The sequence below is a fragment of the Podarcis gaigeae genome, assembly GCF_964106915.1.
Source record: "Podarcis gaigeae genome assembly, chromosome: 2".
Lineage (NCBI taxonomy): Eukaryota > Metazoa > Chordata > Lepidosauria > Squamata > Lacertidae > Podarcis > Podarcis gaigeae.
The window spans coordinates 78,178,190-78,197,039 of NC_139679.1; the positions used below are offsets into that span (position 1 = coordinate 78,178,190).

The 18,850-nt window shown below is 41.3% G+C and overlaps 1 long non-coding RNA gene across 2 annotated transcripts in view; it reads right to left on the reverse strand.

The window, feature by feature from the left end:
- Positions 1-18,850, reverse strand: part of LOC310838933 — a 30,501-nt gene that overhangs the window by 11,403 nt on the left and 248 nt on the right. Inside the window, exon 1 of one of the 2 annotated variants that reach the window (XR_014561229.1) lies at positions 8,759-8,845. The exons of the other annotated variant lie outside the window; for it this stretch is intronic. This is a non-coding gene — a long non-coding RNA (uncharacterized lncRNA). Of the gene's footprint in view, positions 1-8,758; positions 8,846-18,850 lie in introns of those variants that run through there. 2 annotated transcript variants of the gene reach the window in all.

Genomic DNA, 18,850 nt, shown 5'->3' on the forward strand with positions numbered 1-18,850 from the left:
ATTTGACAATGCAATACTTATCACTGACAATTAATTCTGAGTTTCAAAATACTAGCCTACATGCATGTTTGGTGTTTCATTCTTGCTTAATTTTTTTAAAAAGAGAGAATTATGTTCCAGTTTAGGTTAATCTGTATAACTAGAAACCATCTTCTTTGAAAACAGTTACATGCATCCTTTTATAAACCATTTTGAAAACTGACTTTCCTCAAGCTATTTCCAGTTGAACATTACAATGAAATAGTTTTCCTGCTACAGCTGAGAAACAGATGTCATTTGCTTATTTTGTTCCCAGTGTTGAAAAACATCACCAAAGATTGCCAGCTTCAGTCCACAAAGATGCAGTATGCAAATTTCCAGGCAATGAAAATAGTGACTGGGGGAGTTTGGCCACCCCAGCTCAGGCCCTGTGCAAGGCTACTTTTTTCAACAAGGGAAGCACTGCTTTTACATCACTTCTCATGGTCTCCACACATTTACAATTAGGAAGAAGAAGAAGAAGAAGAGTTTGGATTTGATATCCCGCCTTTCACTCCCCTTTAGGAGTCTCAAAGCGGTTAACAATCTCCTTTCCCTTCCTCCCCCACAACAAACACTCTGTGAGGTGAGTGGGGCTGAGAGACTTCAAGGAAGTGTGACTGGCCCAAGGTCACCCAGCAGCTGCATGTGGAGGAGCGGAGACACGAACCCGGTTCACCAGATTACGTGACTACCGCTCTTAACCACTACACCACACTGGCTCTCCACACATTTACAATTAAAGCACAGTGCCTCTTCTGCAAATTCCAAGAGGTACACATCGGTATTACACACACAGCACACTTAAGAAATGGCACTTAAAATGCTACTCAGCACAAAAAAGAAAAAGAAAAATGGTACTGGAAGCTATGTCAAACTATATGTTACACCACTACAGCGTGTAACATAACCTCTTCTCTTCAGTCATCCGTGGGAGCAGGCAATCTGCTGTGGAGAAGGAGTGGAAGAGGAAATGCTGGACCTTTCGTCCACCCACTGCACAACTCCCCTCATCCAGCCACTTCATCTCCTGCCTACTGGGCTCTCAAGGCTTCATTGAGAGTTTGCACCTGACTTTGTATTCTTGTTAATGCTTGTATTTTATTTATTCTGTAGCAGCAATCATGAAGCATGGCTAATGAATTGCTTCTGGCTCAAGTACATAAGCTTTTAAACACCACTGAGAAGCAGTGATCCAGATCAGACGTATTACAGGGAATGACATGCCTACCTGTGCCCCATAATACCCATGCTGCACATTTGCTTCAACATAATTGACATTTGGTTAATCATAATATACCTGAATGAAGCAGGTGGCCTGCATGCAATTTTTCTGCCCACCAAAATGGGCCTATAGTGGTAACAGGAATGGGTTTTATTTTTGTGGGGGAAAATCTTATTGCACAAGTACACAGAGGGGAGATACTGCCAGGGAGGTAGTTACACTGAGTGGAATGAGAGAGATGAAGCATTCCAATAGCCTTAATATTAGTACTGGATCATCTGCTCTCACTTCATTTTGGAATCGGCTCAGTCCTTATGAGCTCTCTCCTTGAGAGCCAGTGTGGTGCAGCCAGTGTGGTGCAGTGGTTAAGAGCGGTAGTCTTGTAATCTGGGGAACCGGGTTCGCGTCTCCGCTCCTCCACATGCAGCTGCTGGGTGACCTTGGGCCAGTCACACTTCTCTGAAGTCTCTCAGCCCCACTCACCTCACAGAGTGTTTGTTGTGGGGGAGGAAGGGAAAGGAGAATGTTAGCTGCTTTGAGACTCCTGAAGGGGAGTGAAAGGTGGGATATCAAATCCAAACTCTTCTTCTTCTTCTTCTTCTTCTCAAGGAATGTTTGGGGGGAAAAACTGCTTTCCAGAAGTGCTCTTCCAGCTTAGGGTGCTGAAATATGACTGCTGTTGCATGCTTTTTTATTGTTCCTAGCACAAGCCATAGTTAAGGGCCCCTTGGAAATTCATATGACACCCCTCAATCTTAGATGTGGATGTGAAGCAGTGACCACTTAAAACACTTGCAGGAGGTTATCAAAAGAAGTTATCCTAAAAGTAGGAAATATGCACCAACACTGAAAGAGGGGTTTAACATTAAGATCCATTTCTGTACCTGAAATGATAGTTTGAGAGATGTAAAATGTGAAGAACTGCAGTTAACCATTCACAACTGTATAAAATTTGTGAGAGATAGTGGTTACAGACTGGAGACCAGTTTTTGTGACTAAAGGGCAAATAGTGAGAGGAACCTGGTGCTAAGGAGCATACTCCATCAGCACAAACATTTCTCTTTGTGTGATGGAATGATCTCTCCTCCCCTGTGGGCTGTTCTGGGGATTCGTCTAAATCTCCCACAGTTAATTTAAGGAAAGGGGGCACACAGGGAAGGAGAGGGTGGAAAACTCTTGCACTGGCAGATGTTATTACGAGCAGAAGCTTCTGCTAGCTCAGGCACAGGCAAACTCAGCCCTCCAGATGTTTTGGGACTACAACTCCCATCATTGCTGACCACTGGTCCTGTTAGCTAGAGATGATGTGAGTTGTGGTCCCAAAGCATCTAGAGGGCTGAGTTTGTTAGCTGGACCAGTTAGTTGAATCCACAGTAATAACATAATAAGATGCAGGATAGACAACAGTCCATAGTGATGAATTCACAGCAAAGGACTATGCACATTACACCTTAAATCAGACTATAAAAAAGAAATGAAATTTAAGGAAAACAAGCTGAACAGAAGAGGAACATCTAAGATTCATCTGAAACCCCTCACCACTTCATAATACCTGTCTAGAGATGTAAGAAGGCATCAGTTTCCATTCCATCCTGTGTTTGTGACAAATGGTGCTGCCTCCATTCTGCTTCCAACAAAAGCAGCATTATTTGCCATGGTGTCTGCTATGGTGATGTTTTATGTAATTAATTACATAATTATATTATCATTACATTATTCTACACCATTCATTTCAATGCAGAGAAAATTTGGGGCCAGGGGGTTCATCAATTATGTATTGTTATATATAATTTGAGGACTGAATACAACAACAGTAGATACCAGTTGTACTAGGTTAATTTCTGTTCCAGACAAGGGATGAAGAAGCGAAAATTGGCAATTTCTAGTCCTGCTTTGGTCAGAATTCTCCAACATTCCTGTCCATCACAAGAGGCAAAATGAGGAAGGATGAAACTAAGGAAAATGACAGTCCACTAGGCCATTGATGAAATTTCTATCACCGCAAGTGTTATAAGAGCTGCTAGTTAAACAAATGATCTGTTTTAAAAGTTGGTTCTGCCACCACTTACAATCAGGCTCCCTGATTCTTGTTTAATTTCTCTTGCGCCAAGAGAATATTTCCAAAAATCCAGACTTACTTTTGCAGTCCATGAAGAAGGCTGTGAAAATGAAGTGGCAAAAGTGGGATGGCATTTTTGAGGGAGTCTCAGCACTATGAAGAACAGGATCCCTGCTATTCTTACTTGCATCCAAAACCCTTTACCCATAGAAGCGTGACACTCCATCCACATGGCTCAATTCAGCGACACACACCTTTTGAAATACGATTGGGCGGTGTCAAAGCTGACAGTTCCCACCATCTGGCAGACAACTCACACAGAGATCTAGTCCAGTAAAGACCACCCTCTTTGAGCACAGCCACCAATCTGCTAGATCTAAGATTTAGTAAGTCCAGAAAGCAGCATAAGAGCTTTTCTCGTAAGGCAATTGACATGTAGAGACTTTCCCTTCCTGTGTTGGATGATTTCAATTAAATTAAAAAACCAAAAAACCTTTTTATTAAAAAAAGAACTCACTTAAAGACCAGCACTGTTATTCACACCAAAGTCATGTTCATTTCAGGTATTTATAGTGGCTTTATTGTGTAAGAAGTTATTTAGACAGAGATGTTGGCATACACTCACTATTAAAAATAAATAAATCCTTAGCACAACTCAGTGCACTCCACCCAAGGCCAATAGGTCTCCTTGCTTGGTGGTGTGTATAAATCTGGCATCCCCAAAGTCGGCCCTCCAGATGTTTTGAGACTACAACTCCCATCATCCCTAGTTAACAGGACCAGCGGTCAGGGATGGTGAGAACTGTAGTCCCAAAACAGCTGGAGGGCCAAGTTTGGGGGTACCTGGTATAAATAATAAGATAATGATAGTTGTCATCTTTAGGCTCTGATCAGTCATCAGAAGAAATGAGTATGCAGTGTTTCTTTTTGGATTGAGACCAGAGGGCAGATCCTGCACATTGATCACACATCTGCATGTATCTTTCCCTTGTAGTAAGTTACAGGTGTTCTCGCTACTCCACTGTGAGAGGGAACACTATACAGTTGATCTGTGCATTTTAATTGTGTCTCCCTGGGTTGAGTATCGTTAATTTAGCAAAAGGGGTTTTGTTTGGTTTTGTTTCCTGTTCTAAGTTCTTATTAACAGCTCACTCTTTACTAGTTTGGTAAATGTGCAGTAATCTGTTAAGACACTTTCAGGCAACAAACAGAACCTCAGATGTTTACTTTGCATCCATATTTCAAGCACCTCCCCATTTTATGCACAGAAATCTTCCCAGAGTGCGTTCCAAGTCTAGGCATACTGCACATGTTTAGGATGAGAACAAATTTAAGTCACAGTGGTAACAGCCTCTTTAAAAAATGGACATGAAACAAATGATGTGCTTTGCAAGAAGGATTGATTAATTTAAAACTAAGGTTTGCTCTAACAGCTTGAAAAGAAAACATTTATTTTTGAAACCTGTATATGCTGTTGCTATTTCAGTGCTTGAATTAACCACATAGTGTCACCCTAGACCATCTAAACCAATCTTGTGTAGACATTGCAGTTTTGTATTTCAATACTGCAGTCCCATGAAGCTCTTCAACTTCATAATGAACAGTACAAGTCTAACCAGGTCAACTCGGAAGTAAATCCTGTTAAGTTCAGATAAGTAGGGTTAGGACTGCAGCCTAAATTGTAGTTTTGGCAAAAGACTTGATGGAGTATGATAAAATAGGGTAAGCAATAGAGATTTCCTGAAACAGTGTTTGACTGATTCTAACTTGAAATTTACTGTTTGGGAGAGCCCAAGGAATTGGGTGGGAGGGGTGATTTATAGTTGGGGAATCCCTCTACCCAAAATTCACTTAGTTGCTTCCTAGAGCTATAATTCAATTGCCCTATGATGCTAATTTCTTGTATTGGTGACTAGATGAGCAGGAAGTTGTTATTATTATTCTTAGACTTCTTACTCAAAGATTCCCAAGCAAGTTACAACACATTTAAAAACAAGAATAAATACAACATACTATTAACAAATTCATACACAGAACATGCAATTCATATCTATATAGCTATTGATAGATATACACAAAACAAACCCTACCCCACCCCACCCCCAAAAAAACCTTTACAGAAAGCTTTGTCATCAACTCAGTCCACCAACAGCCTGAGGGAAAGGGTTAGTCACCAAATAGATGCCAGTGAATGTGTCAAGCAGACCTCGCTGGGAAGAACTTTCGACAGATGGCTCACTCCCTTGCCAATACATGCTGAGCTTCCCTCAAAGGAAGGCCTTGGATGAAGATCTAAAGGTAGAGATAGGTTCATATCAAGAATGGTGGTCCACAAGATATTGGGATCCTGAACCATAAAGAGCTTTACAGGCCAACACCAGCACTTTGAATTGGGTTCAGATGTATATAAGCAGCCAGTGTATCTGGAGCAGATTTGGTGTTTTATTATCGGGTTGCCTCAAACCTATCAACAGTTTGACATCTAATTTAAGGTTCTCCACTAACTATCAGAAGGATAATGCCTGCCAGCCAGGTATCATATAGTCCAGGAGTCAGCAAACTTTTTCAGCAGGGGGCAAGACCACTGTCCCTCAGACCTTGTGGCGGGCCGGACTATATTTCTTTTTTGGGGGGATTAAACTAATTCCTATGCCCCACAAATAACCCATAGATGCATTTTAAATAAAAGGACACATTCTACTCATGTAAAAACACACTGATTCCTGGACCGCCCGTAGGCAGGATTTAGAAGGCGATTGGGCCAGATCCGGACCTTAGTTTGCCTACCCATGATATAGTCAATGTGACCATGTCATGATGCTTCATAGCCAATCAGATTTAGCTAAGTCAGAATATCACTGAGGGCAAATGAAGCCAATTAAGAGTGACAGCAATGTTTCTTGAACCAGTATTTTCCTTTACTCTGAATTGGCGCACACTTTTGTTCTCCTTTAGGACAAAAATGGTTAAAAGGTGGGAGCTTTGGAATGCTGTGAAATGTTATCACAAAAGCAGAGGTTTGTAGTGTAATCAAACAAACCCTGAAATGAGCATATTTAGACAGATTAAAGACTTCTATAAGCTGAATCAGGCTTCCTGAGAGTTACTACAAACTGCATGAAAGGCCTCCTGAAACCTTGTGAGCAATTTAGACTTTGGGAGGCAGATTTTGTAGCTTCAAAAATTGAAACATTTCTCCCCAGGCCACTGTGAGAACAGGATGCTGAACTAGATCCATCAGAAACTTCATATGTTATTACTTCCACCTTCTCTTGTCCACACACACCCCTTCTAGCCTTGCTCAGGCCCCCTCCTCTCTGAAGTGGAATCTGCAATCACGAAAGAATGTGGTTGTTCTGGAGATACTTTACCAATAGATCTGCGACTCTTCACCACTTCCCGAGACTTTTAAAATCCGTTTTTACTGTGTCTGGAATCTTTTCTGCCAGTCCAGGGGTAGTACATTATCTTCATTTACAGAGAGAGATCTTTCTGATGGTTGTGCTCCAGAAGATCAATGATAAGGGCATAGCCACCTTAATCACCACTACAGTGTGTTTGTGGAAGTGAACTGTTAAGACAGAAAGATAATACATATGAGCATCCTTCCAACAAGGAACCTAGGAAGCTACATACACTCTTTCCAAAGGCAAGGTTTTTCTTGCTCCTCATGCTGTATTCTAACATGTATAAACCCCTGGAACAAAACACTTGGAAAATTAGTGATACACTATTTCCACTGCTTCTTTGTCCTTCTGTGAATATTTTAGAATTATTTTGGTTTGGCAGAATCCATTTGAATAGCACCTTTTTGTGCCTCGGAACTGTAGACTTGCACTGCATGCTGAAGGTGACCCAATTTCAGTACTTTTCCTAAAACCAAAATAACTCTAGGGGCTAAGTCACCTTTAAAGTAACAGTCACCAAGGTGATTTTTTGTGACAGCTAAGCTTTCTCAATCTTCTCTTTGAAGACAGTTTCATTTTCTACCTTAAAAATATATCACCATTGCTGTAAGTCCCATTCCATTTGCAAGGTGAAGGTACGGCTTGGACCGAGTTTTTGTAAGCCACAACCAGCCACACACACCACATTGGAAGAGAACTTTGCACACATGGAATCTGTATGCACAAGCACATCCTGTATTCCAGGGAAGATATGATAACAGTTAATTAAAGAACTCACACATCCAAAAGAAGCAACTCTCTCATCTGAAAATTGATATGATTGCTGTGACAAGGATGCCTTCTAGTGTCAGGAACATAACTCTTCAAAATAACTTTTCAGCTGCACCTAGTAGCTCAGCCTATGAGATGCTCTGCTGAGAACGTAGCTCCTAGGACCTTAGCCTTGCTGTTTCCTTAGAATCATGGACTCATAGAACTGTAGAGTTGGAAGGGACCACACAGGTAATTGAGTCCAACCCCCTGCAATGTAGGATTGTATTTAATTTTTACTCAAAGACGGGCTTGAACCCATGAGCTTGAGATTAAGTGTCTCGTGCTCTACTGATTGAGCCAGTGCTTTTTTTCTTAAAAAAAGGGGGTACTCTCATTTTCCTACTCATATTGAAATAAAGGTAAAGGCGGGACCATTAGGTCCAGTCATGGCCGACTCTCGGGTTGTGGTGCTCATCTCGCTTTAATGGCTGAGGGAACCGGCATACAGCTTCCGGGTCATGTGGCCAGCATGACTAAGCCGCTTCTGGCAAACCAGAGCAGTGCACAGAAACGTCGTTTACCTTCCCGCCAGAGCGGTACCTATTTATCTACTTGCTGTGCTTTCAAACTGGTAGGTTGGCAGGAGCAGGGACCAAGCAACAGGAGCTCACCCCGTCGTGGGGATTCGAACCACCGACCTTCTGATTGGCAAGTCCTAGGCTCTGTGGTTTAACCCACAGCACCACCCACACCACCTATTGAAATACAGCCCCTCAATTAGGCCAAACTTAGATTCTCAAAATGTTTAGCGGTATGCATACCCCTGCATTCCCCCAGAAAAAAGCACTGGATTGAGTTATCCCACAGCTTCCTAATATCCGCTTGTCAGGGACACAACTGTACAATGCAAGGGGTATTGGGGCACTTGGTGGTTATAGAGAGGGACTGGGTGTCCTCCTGTCCCTTGAGTGGCTTTTTATGGATAATTTGAAAGAGAGGTGTGGGTGACATTTTGTCAGCACAATAACACAAGTCATTACATTTACCGCTGCCGCTTAAGCCAATCCATATTACTGGGATGAGAAACGGCAAGAGTATGATCTGCTCTTGCAGCTATTCTTGAAAGAAGCTATTAAAATTAAAAAGTGAAGGCCCAGTGGCTCATGAACCGTGCTTATTGGTCCCTTAGAGTCTCTCGGGGAACAAAAAGCCTGTTAAATATAGAGGGTGGCTCAATTGAACTAAATTGCCCACAGCAGCCAACACAAGGGAACACCCGATTTTCATTGTACTCACCATTCCAGAGGGGCTGAGTTTGCACGTTGCCTCTTGCCCCAGTCGAAAGAGACTGTGGGAAAGGGGTCAGGAAGGACTTTGTGCAAGTCTTCCTGGCAACTGTGAGGGGAGAGGGGGAGGGGACAGCTCAGACTTTGAGAGCTGCTTGTTTAACTTTATTGAGCAACTGATGCTTGTGAATGTGCAAGGATTAGAAATGAGTAGCTCAAGGTTACAAGCTGTCTGCCTTTGTTTCAGATAATACCGTACTGATATAATTTATCAGGACTCTCTTTTTGTCACACCATACAGCTAATGAATATCTTGCTACTACAGCTGCAGAGGCTTATGCAGATCTATTGGCAACTGCCTGTGTTGTGTTCAGCTGCAAATAAGGAGGCAATGAAAAGATCAACCTCTATAAATGTATGATGATACTACATAAGGTCTGTACATTTATTTTTTTATTTTACAAAAGCTACCCTCAATCCCCCAAGTCTCTTGTTTTGGCATAGGACAGTGTGTACTTAGCATCACAGTTGTTGCCTTGGAAACTGGAAATCACATGATGTGTGCTGCTAGTGGAGCATGCTCAGTGAATGAATAAACAAGGCCAATTTTTCTTCCTTTGCTTTAAAGGCTCTTTGAGACTTCCTGTTGTCAGCTACAGCTGTAAGGAATGCTTAATTTGCATCGTATCGAGAAGCACGGGGCAAACGCTCTGGCAGCGTCTGGGATTGTGGCTGCTTAAACCTAAATTAATGTAGAACAAAACAATTCACACTCCACTGCTGTGGGAAAGTTCAGACTCCCAGCACGGAGACTTTCCAAGATGTCCACGCAAGGAAATTCTTCCGTTAAGGGGGGAGGGGAAAATTAGCCAGTAAAAAATCTCTGTAGGAAGCTTCCCTCAATCTGAACACAAAGAAGACCTTGGGTCACTTTGAACCCTACTGGTGCTTGTTACATCTTATCATTAGGTGTTTTGTTTTATTTTGTCCTTTTAAAGGGGGGGAAATCTACAAAAAACTATTCCCAGCTTTCCTTTTTAAAGTTGGCCCAACATCCTTTCTTCCTTTCTTCTCTCTCCTGTCCCGCCCCCTCACCCCTTTTTAAAAGGAGGTTAGCTAATTCTTCTGTTGAAGGCTGTAGTGCTGTACTTTCTTCCCATTTGCATGTGGATGTGTGCCTAGAATTCCTGATCAGCCCTCCGAAGACACTTGCTACTTTGTGGAGCTTGCAGCATAGGGATATTCAAGCCCAGACCCAATCTGGTTTTGTTGTTTTTCTCCAAAGAATAAGATCTCTGTTGGAGTTGACTTGAATCATGCTGCTTCCTTGGTGCTAAATTGAGGACATCCTATAGAAAGAGTCAGTGCTGGAAGTTTTGTTTCCCCTTTAAAGGGTTGTTTCTCATTACAATGGCATTGCCCCTTGAATCTCTGGGATGATAGGTCTTCCAGAAATAAAATGTTTAATAATTGCTGTAATGAGATCACCAAGTTTAGTTTCTACTACTATTCCTAGTGGAAGTAAGTAGCTATCCCCCTGCTTCTCTTTTACAACTTAAGGAAATGCTTTTCACATGTTCATATCTTACACATTGGCTGAAAGTCAAAGCAAAACAAAAAGCAAACAAAAACCTACAGATGAGGGTTTTCCAAGCCTTTGTTATATGGAGAAATTCAATTTTGGTTGCATTTTAAGAAATGGGCAAAAAACCACAGTAGTGAAAATAGCATACAAACAAACATTATATTAGGAACAATTGCTTTCAAAAAGTGTATATAAAATTGCACTAAAATGCTGGTGGATTTTCATAAATATTTTTAAAATTAAAATCATAAATTGCTGTAGAATTGTAGAAAATTGAATTTAAGTTTGGAAAAATGAAAAATGAAAAAACCAAACTTGACAGATTTGTCCATCCCCACTTTCTTGCTATCTCAAGGCCACTCTTGGCTTAACACAAAGCGAATTTGATTTCAAATAATCAATGTCCTTGATGAGAGAAAGGAGTATCAGGAAGAGGGTATTCAATTGCACCCATCCTTGGGTAAGAGAGTTGGGTGAGAGATAGCAACCTGAATAAGAGCCAGATTGCTGTTGGATGCTGTGTTGTGTGTAGTGGTGGATATGTATGAGATGAAGGAGAAGAACAGGATTAGTGACATTGAATGAGTAGTAGGCATTGTATTATTTGTGTAGATGTAAGGAAGAATTTGAGCGTGGGGTATATGTATTGGTGGGATAAGTGTTGTATTTTGTGAATCAGGATATGTCTTCACAGGACTTACTTTGCCAAACCTTTATTAGGCATTACAAATATAAAGGTCCAGTCGTCACCGACTCGGGTTACGGCGCTCATCTCGCTTTATTGGCCGAGGGAGCCGGCATACAGCTTCTGGGTCATGTGGCCAGCATGACTAAGCCGCTTCTGGCGAACCAGAGCAGCGCACAAATATAGGCCATCATAAAACATCCATGTATAATTTTAAAAAATATACACAAAACAGTCTTGGCAGGAGAGATGTTTTAAAATGTGCTACAATATTTTGCATTGCATTTTATTGTAGTTCCTTGGTTCCATTGTTTGTTATATAACTATTGTATTTGCTATTTTGTAAACTGAGTAAAGACTCTCTTAAGTACAGATGTACCTCCGTTCGACTTCTGAAAATTTGGAAACCAAGGCTCAGCTTCCAATTGGTTCCCGATTGCACAGGCATGCCAGAAACAGTAGCGGTAGCCGCACCGGACATTTGGCCTCCAAAAAAAGTTCGAAAACTAGAACACTCACTTCCAGTTTTAGATTGTTCAGGAGCTGGAACATTTTTTTTTAAGAATATTTTTTTATTAATTGACCAATCACATCAAATCAAACCAAATTACATAAATTCCAAATTACACAGCCAAATTTTAAATATTTCAAGTTCCGAAGGGGATCCAATCAACTTCTTGCTTCTTACTGCTGTTTTAATGTCCACAAATCTGACCTTATGATGTTCACAGTACTATCCAGTCCTTTCTTATTGTTTTTCCACATCTCTTGTTGTTATTTTCATATATTTATCCTTTCTCTTTGTGACCTCTGATAGTCTCCACAAGCTGGTTAGAACATTTTGTAATCCTGCGTGGATATTATTTTTTTTATCCAGTAGCCATATCCAGACGTTTTCCATATAACATCACTTCCATAAATCAAAACAGTCTTAGCGTCATTAATCTTAACCAATCTGCCTCCTTTCTCAAAACCTCTGAGGAGATTCACCAGGAATGTAGTCTGAAAACAAGTCCGTTCTTCCTCCCGGCTATAAATCCTTTGGCAAGATGGCGACTCCAAATTAATTGCTGCGCCATTCCAAAAGCTCTTATTGCTTCTCAATCTCCATAAAGCATACTTTTGGTTAAAGTTTATCTCCACACAGACCTTAATCATCCTGCTTGGGTCAGTTCAACCGATGATTCTAATGAGGAGGGGTTCTTGTAAATCACATAGAAGGAAAGTAAAAAAAGGTCCCCCCCCCATTCAGTCCCGTTGTCAATATACCCCGCCTTTGGTGTATCTTCATCGTAAAATATTCCTGTTTCTCCAACCTGTCGTCTTCTTTCGCAGAGGTCACTTAAATTAGCAGACTTCACTCCCCTTCTTCACTTGAAATATGTGCATTTGCTTCTTTTGTAATTAATTATTCCAAATTGCTGCAGCTAGTGCGCGATCAGAGACAGCGTCCAGGAGAGCCGAGGTCCACACGGGGGCATTCTGCCTAGGGCCCTCACCCCCTTCTTTCGAATTAGGGGGTGATTTATGGGCACAGCAGGCAAGGGCAGTGTTCCCCATTTCCTTGGGGCAACAAGGAAGGCTGCCTACTCCCATAACAGCCTCTTAATTACCCCGTGTGGGTCGGAGAGATGGTATTGTCGGCCATCTTCCAATGCGCCCCCTAGTGGCCCCCAGGAGCTGGAACATTCAACGCCCAAGGCGTTTGGGAGCCGAGGTACGACTGTATTAAACTATATATACACATATTAAATAAATAACCTTTATACCAAAAACATGGGTTGCTGTTATCATCTAATTCTCTGCACTCCCAGCAAAGGTTTCTTACTGAAAATTGGCCAAATCATTAAATACTACTTACATAGAGTCCTACTGGGTTTTTTTTTGGCAGAGGTTGGATGGTGCCATCCCAGGGAAAAGGGGGGGGGGTAACTGAATTTATATGGGTTTGGAAGGGTCCTGATGTTGATGAGAATCAAGGGAAAGGAGATCAAATTTGGGAAGATTTTTGATTACTTGAGCCGTAAGTAAACGGAAGCGTTGTGATTATCTGCAAAGCAAATTAATCATGAGTGGAGTAAATCAGTTGAAGAGATGGATATGAACAGGGTAGATAATAAGTGTGAGATATTAATCAGGTTCCCACCTCTAAAATGGCTGTTGTGCTACATCTTATCTGGGGGCTGGGAAACCCACCATTACCTTATATGCATTTGATTATTTGGGACAATTCGCTTTTCCCTCTGGTCTACATGCCTGTTGGAAATAATGGCCAGCCAAATGTGGTATAGTGGTGATAGAGACAAAATCAGACTGGAAAGACTTTAAATCCCTGCTCCTCCATGAAGCTTACTAGGTGACTATGAGCCAGTCACTACCTTGTAGCCTAACCCACATCAGAGAGTTGTCTTGAGGCGGATAAAATGAGTAAGAGACAACCATACTGCAGCTGAGAGAGAGCAGCTTGCCTGAGGCTATCTAGTAAGCACAGAATTCTCTTCAGGTGTTTAAACATAATATCAGATACATTTCTACTGTGATAATCAGAACACAAACCTGTTTTAAAGTATTCTCAAAATGTCGACCACTTCAAGGTCAATTTTGCCAAAAGCAGCAGACAAACGTGTAAAATAAACAAATAATATCTATGTATATTTCACGTTTTCTTGACTGAAGTCTCCTATATTCTGGTGCCACATACCTGGTATCATTTAATAGTAAAGTTTTTGAAACATTATGTATTTCTCCAGCAGGCTTTAGCACAACAATGGGCTTTATGTGCATTGGCTTAGACTGACAACCAGAATGAAGGACACAGAGATTCAGTGAGAATAATTACTTGAATGCCGCCATATCATTCGCTCTTTTCCAATCCAGCAGGATTTGTGAAGACCGAGAGCTCTTTTGGCTTAACTATAGCACAAATAATAAGCTTGTCATGTTGTTCTCCAGCAGGCCACATAACCCTATAATTGTGTTTTTGCAGGTGCTAAAACAAATATAAGTTGCAGGTGCTAAAACAAAATCTTGCAGAAGTATCCAATATTTGGCCAACAGGAGAAAGCCTCCAATGCTGTCCCAGCTGTCACTACAAAGCACTTCTTTGCAAAGAAAAGTGGTACGGGATTCACTAATCTTAAATGGCTTCTGGAGTATAGCATCAAGTGCCAGCTTTGCACTGAATAGGTGAGGGAGATCACCAGTGTAGCCAGCAATGTTGCTTGTGACTGATGCACTGTTTCAAGGGTCAGATCCCAGCACAAGTGGAAAAGCCTCCACATTTGTGACCTTATGGACAGCATAGGATGCTATTTATCTTATGTTGAAACTACTTATTCATCTAGTCCTCTATGGTTTTTAGCTTTTTGGCAGGATTTGCTGTTTTCTCGGTAGTCTTAACGTCTCCAAACTCTTCTGGCAACTGAACAGACGTTTACGTTTTTCTCTTTTCCCCCCCTCTAAAGAAACTAGCCAGTTCCTCTCTCTTTTAAAAGTGCATTGTTTAGGCATTTTGTTCTTTCAAACTCTTAGAAATCGCTTCCTACAAAGACTTTTTTCTGGTTTTTAATTCAGCTGGAAAGAATGGTCTCTATTAAAAACGTCAACAAATACAGGGGAAGAACAAATTAGAATAGTAGGGGAAGTAGAATGTTTTGCAACAACTCCAAATGGATTGGCTCCTGAACTTTCTCCTGGAATACTTATCTCCATGTTACCTTGTGTGTTTCTGTGTTAATCTAATGGTTATAAAACTGTTGCAAGTTGTTACTTTTCATTAATATTTTAGTTGCTTAGTTCAGTTATTCTGTTACTCCACTGTATTATCAAGATAAATTAAACCTACCAGGCATCGGTGATGGATCAGGACAAAAAATTGCCATGAGCGTTAGAAGCACACCAAGACAACTTCAGGCTGTAGGCTATAAACCAAATTATTTTTCCCATAATGTCATGATTTCTGTAAGCATAAGTATGTGTCTAATTTTTAAAAAACACCACCCTGTAAAATCTTGAAAAATACTTTATCTGCATCAGACCTCTGTTCCAGAGCTTCTCGTGTCTAGAGCAGGGAATTGTGTCCTTCCCACCAACTTCTAAGCTGAATAGCATTTCTTGGATTCAGCTATTTTGTGACTTGCAAACCTACCCGCAGAAGTAATTTTGCAATGGTGTTCTCAAACCGTTTTTAAAAATTTCAACCTGCCTATGAACCCAGAAACTTTGAGGACTGCTGGCTTAAAGTATCACAGATTTTTAAAAGAGACCACAGAACCTCAGATTCATGGAGGAGTGTGTCAGGGATTGGCAGGGCTCTGAAGAGTGTGTGGCAGAGGTAGGGGTACCAAGGGAGTGATCCAGGAGAGTGATCCAGCCAGTGGTTTATGGGGCTTGGTGTTGCCTGCAAGGCAGGATTCAGGGCAGGAGGAGGAGGAAGGGGCAGGGCAGACCAAGATGGACAACGTGGTGGAGAAGGAAGAGACTGTTGAGGCAAGGGATGGCCAAGTGGGCTTACCACCATCCCCCACCTTGTTGTCTTCTAGAACCAAGCTAGGCATAGCTTCAGGTTATGCCACCCCCATCAGATGAGGTTACATAAGCTGAGGGCTGGGGTGTGGTCCTTCTGTTGCTGTAACTGCTCCACAGGGTACAAATCTGGGGACAGCTACCTAGAGGCTAGAAGTGTGTGTATGTGTGTGTCTGGAGCACTGTAGGAGCTGCTGTAAGTGCTTCTTTGGCAATAAAGACTTAACTATCAGATGTGTGCATTCCTTGGCTGGGGAGAGGGCAGGACAGAGAGACTGCTAAATCCATTGCTTCTCCCACCAGAATTGCTCCATCTCTTAGCAGGGACGATGATGGCCTGGAAGTAGCTGCTTAATCAATCCCTCCCCTGAGTGGCAGGAGAATAAACTATGCTGCAGCATCTACCACACCACTGAGGTAACATGAAATCAACTAATCTCAGCATTCTAACTACTACTCAGTTTTCCAGATAGGATGACTGATTTTCTTCCTACATTTACCGGTATATTTCCCCTACGAACTAACGCCTGATTTCTCTCTCTTTGAGTTAACAGATATCAGCTGTACAGGAAAAATTAAGTGACAATGATTGGCAGGGAATATCTTTTGGTGTACAGTATTTCTATTATTAGATTTCAGGATATAGCATGCAATCACTATTTCAGGATTTCAGGATATAGCAGGCAATCATAAAGCAGCAGTGCATTAATGCAAGAAATTACTTAGGCATATGCGGCTTCAGTTTTTGCTCCTAGTGCAGGAAATCTGCATAAAATTTTATGAAACATGTTAACTTTTGGTACCCTAATTTATATCCCATCATCCATCCTGAGTTTATTCTTCTCCAAAGTGTTTTGCAATGGCTGCCTCATCTTTTAGAATTTCTCTTTTGAATCACTATTACAGCTAATTGTTGCAAAATTTCAAGGTATATAATATATTTTTTAAAAGCAATATATTCTAAAGAAGACAGTTGTTGCATGTTGTTACTCTGGAAACATCAATGAGGCAGGCATGTGAAGCTTATATCAATTAATTGAGGTTACACAGAGGTAGAATACCCCTTATTTGCTTCCAACGCCACATAAGAGAACAGGCCTGAAAAATGTTTCAGAGAAAAAAAATGAATTAAATATAAGGACTGATAGCACTGAGGGCAGTAGATCATACATTATAAAGAAGGAAAAGAAATTGGAAAGATGACTAATGCTTTATGTGCACTGCTGATTTACAAAAGGTGACTGCTCCATTGCAGCTGGCAGCACGCGATACTAAACAGATGCTATAGACTTGTGTTGTCCTGCTAGGAAGCACCCCATCAGAATTCATAACAGGGCATATCATATCATAGTGCTTTGTATGATGTTAAAACAAGTGGCATAGAATTAGGAAAATATATACATATCATGTTTTCCCTCTAAGAAACACTGCATGGAATATCCATACAATGTGCATATATCCTCCTATGTCATTGGTTTAAAGAGCACATAGAGCATTATACTGTACCTATCATTTGGAACTCCCATGATATCACAAGTCTACTCTTCAGTACCTATTCCTCATTTTGTTGGGCATCTGTTTTTCTTAAACAAGTTCCATATAGGTAAAATAATTTACTGTTACTAGTAGATAGTTTCAACTCTGACTGATAACAGCCCATTTCTACTGCCCATCATGCTTCTTCATTTCTCAAAGGCTCTGAGAACCAGGAAAACAATAAAATGAGTTGCATAACTAGCTAGGAGGTTATTTTAAGAACAGTGTGTGTTCCCTGACTGCACTGACTAAATGCAGGAGTTAGTACATAATTCAGTATCTAAGGCTGCAATCCAATACACATCCACCAAGTAAGCCAGATTGGATAGAGTAGAGATTACTTCTGGTAAACGTAAGTGGTTGAAGGGTAGATCAGTGTCCTGCCTCATTCGTTCCCTCTCTTCCTAAAGGAAAAGCTCTGTGCATTATGAAAACATGTGTTTATAGTCAAATATATGTTTGTGTATTGTTTCTCATCCAGATAGATAATAATGGAATAAAAGTATGTTCTATAAACAGGCATCAGTTCCAGCAGCAACTTGGGGAGGGGGGGAGCAGATTTCATAGAATCACAATTGGAACAGATCCCAAGAATCATCTAGTCCAAACCCTTGCAATGCAGGAATATGCAGCTGTCCCATACGGAGATTGAACCTGCAACCATGGTGATATTAGCACCACACTCTAACCAAATGAGCTATCCAGGCATCTAATTTTGTCCAACAAGTACTTCATCAATCTTCTGCTGGTAATGACATAGTCATAAATCACAGTATATGATACAATCTAAACTTCACAGTGTTAGGTAATTTTAGCTGTTTAGTTTTACTTGTGATGCTGCTGGATCGGCTTGTTTATGAAAGTGGAAGTGTGGATGAGCCTTTGGTTGACTCTGACATTGGTTCTGGCTCCATCTACTGTTTGTCTCACTGTTGTCTACACTACCAGTCTTTCCCAGCAGTACTGGAGTCACCAGGTATTGAACCTGGCAGCTTGTACATGCAACTCGTGTGCTCTACCATTTACAAAGATGAATGTCTATCAGGCATGCATGTTGAGCATGCTGCTTTATGGTAGTGAGACAAGGGCAACTTACACCCGCTAGGAGCGGCACCTCAGTGCAGGGCTGGATTTAGGTCTGATGAGGCCCTAAGCTACTGAAGGTAATAGGGCACTTTATATGTCCTTTGTCAACAACAAATTGTTGCTGTTTTTTGTGTTGAATATATGCTATATGGTAATTTATGGACCTAATAGGTATCTAAAGCCATTTGCTGTATGTAGGTTTTTTTATTTGTTTTTAATCTTATATTTTGGAAATGTACATCCAGGTCTTTTTCTTTAATTTTTTGGGGGGCCCCTGAAGAGAGTGAGGCCCTAAGCTATAGCTTGTTCTGTCACTGCCTCAGTGCCTTCCACATGGACTGCATCAGGAAGATTTTGGACATCACAGAGTCTCAAACAAAGCTGTACTCTCCCAAGCCCACATTCCCATTCCTGTCTCATGACGTCTACACTGGCTTGTAGATGGCAGGATCTCCAAGAACATGCTCTATAGGGAGCTGGCTTCAGAAACCAGGCCCATTGGCAGACCAACTATGCATTACAAAGGCGTCTGCAAATGTCACATGAAGGCTGGAAACATCAACCCCGCGAAAGATAATCCCTAGTAGATGACTGCAGCTCTTGGAGACAGTCAGGGCATGTATCCACAGCAGTGACCAAAGGAAGAATGATCGCTTGGAGGAGCACAGAGAGAAGAAATGCTGTGG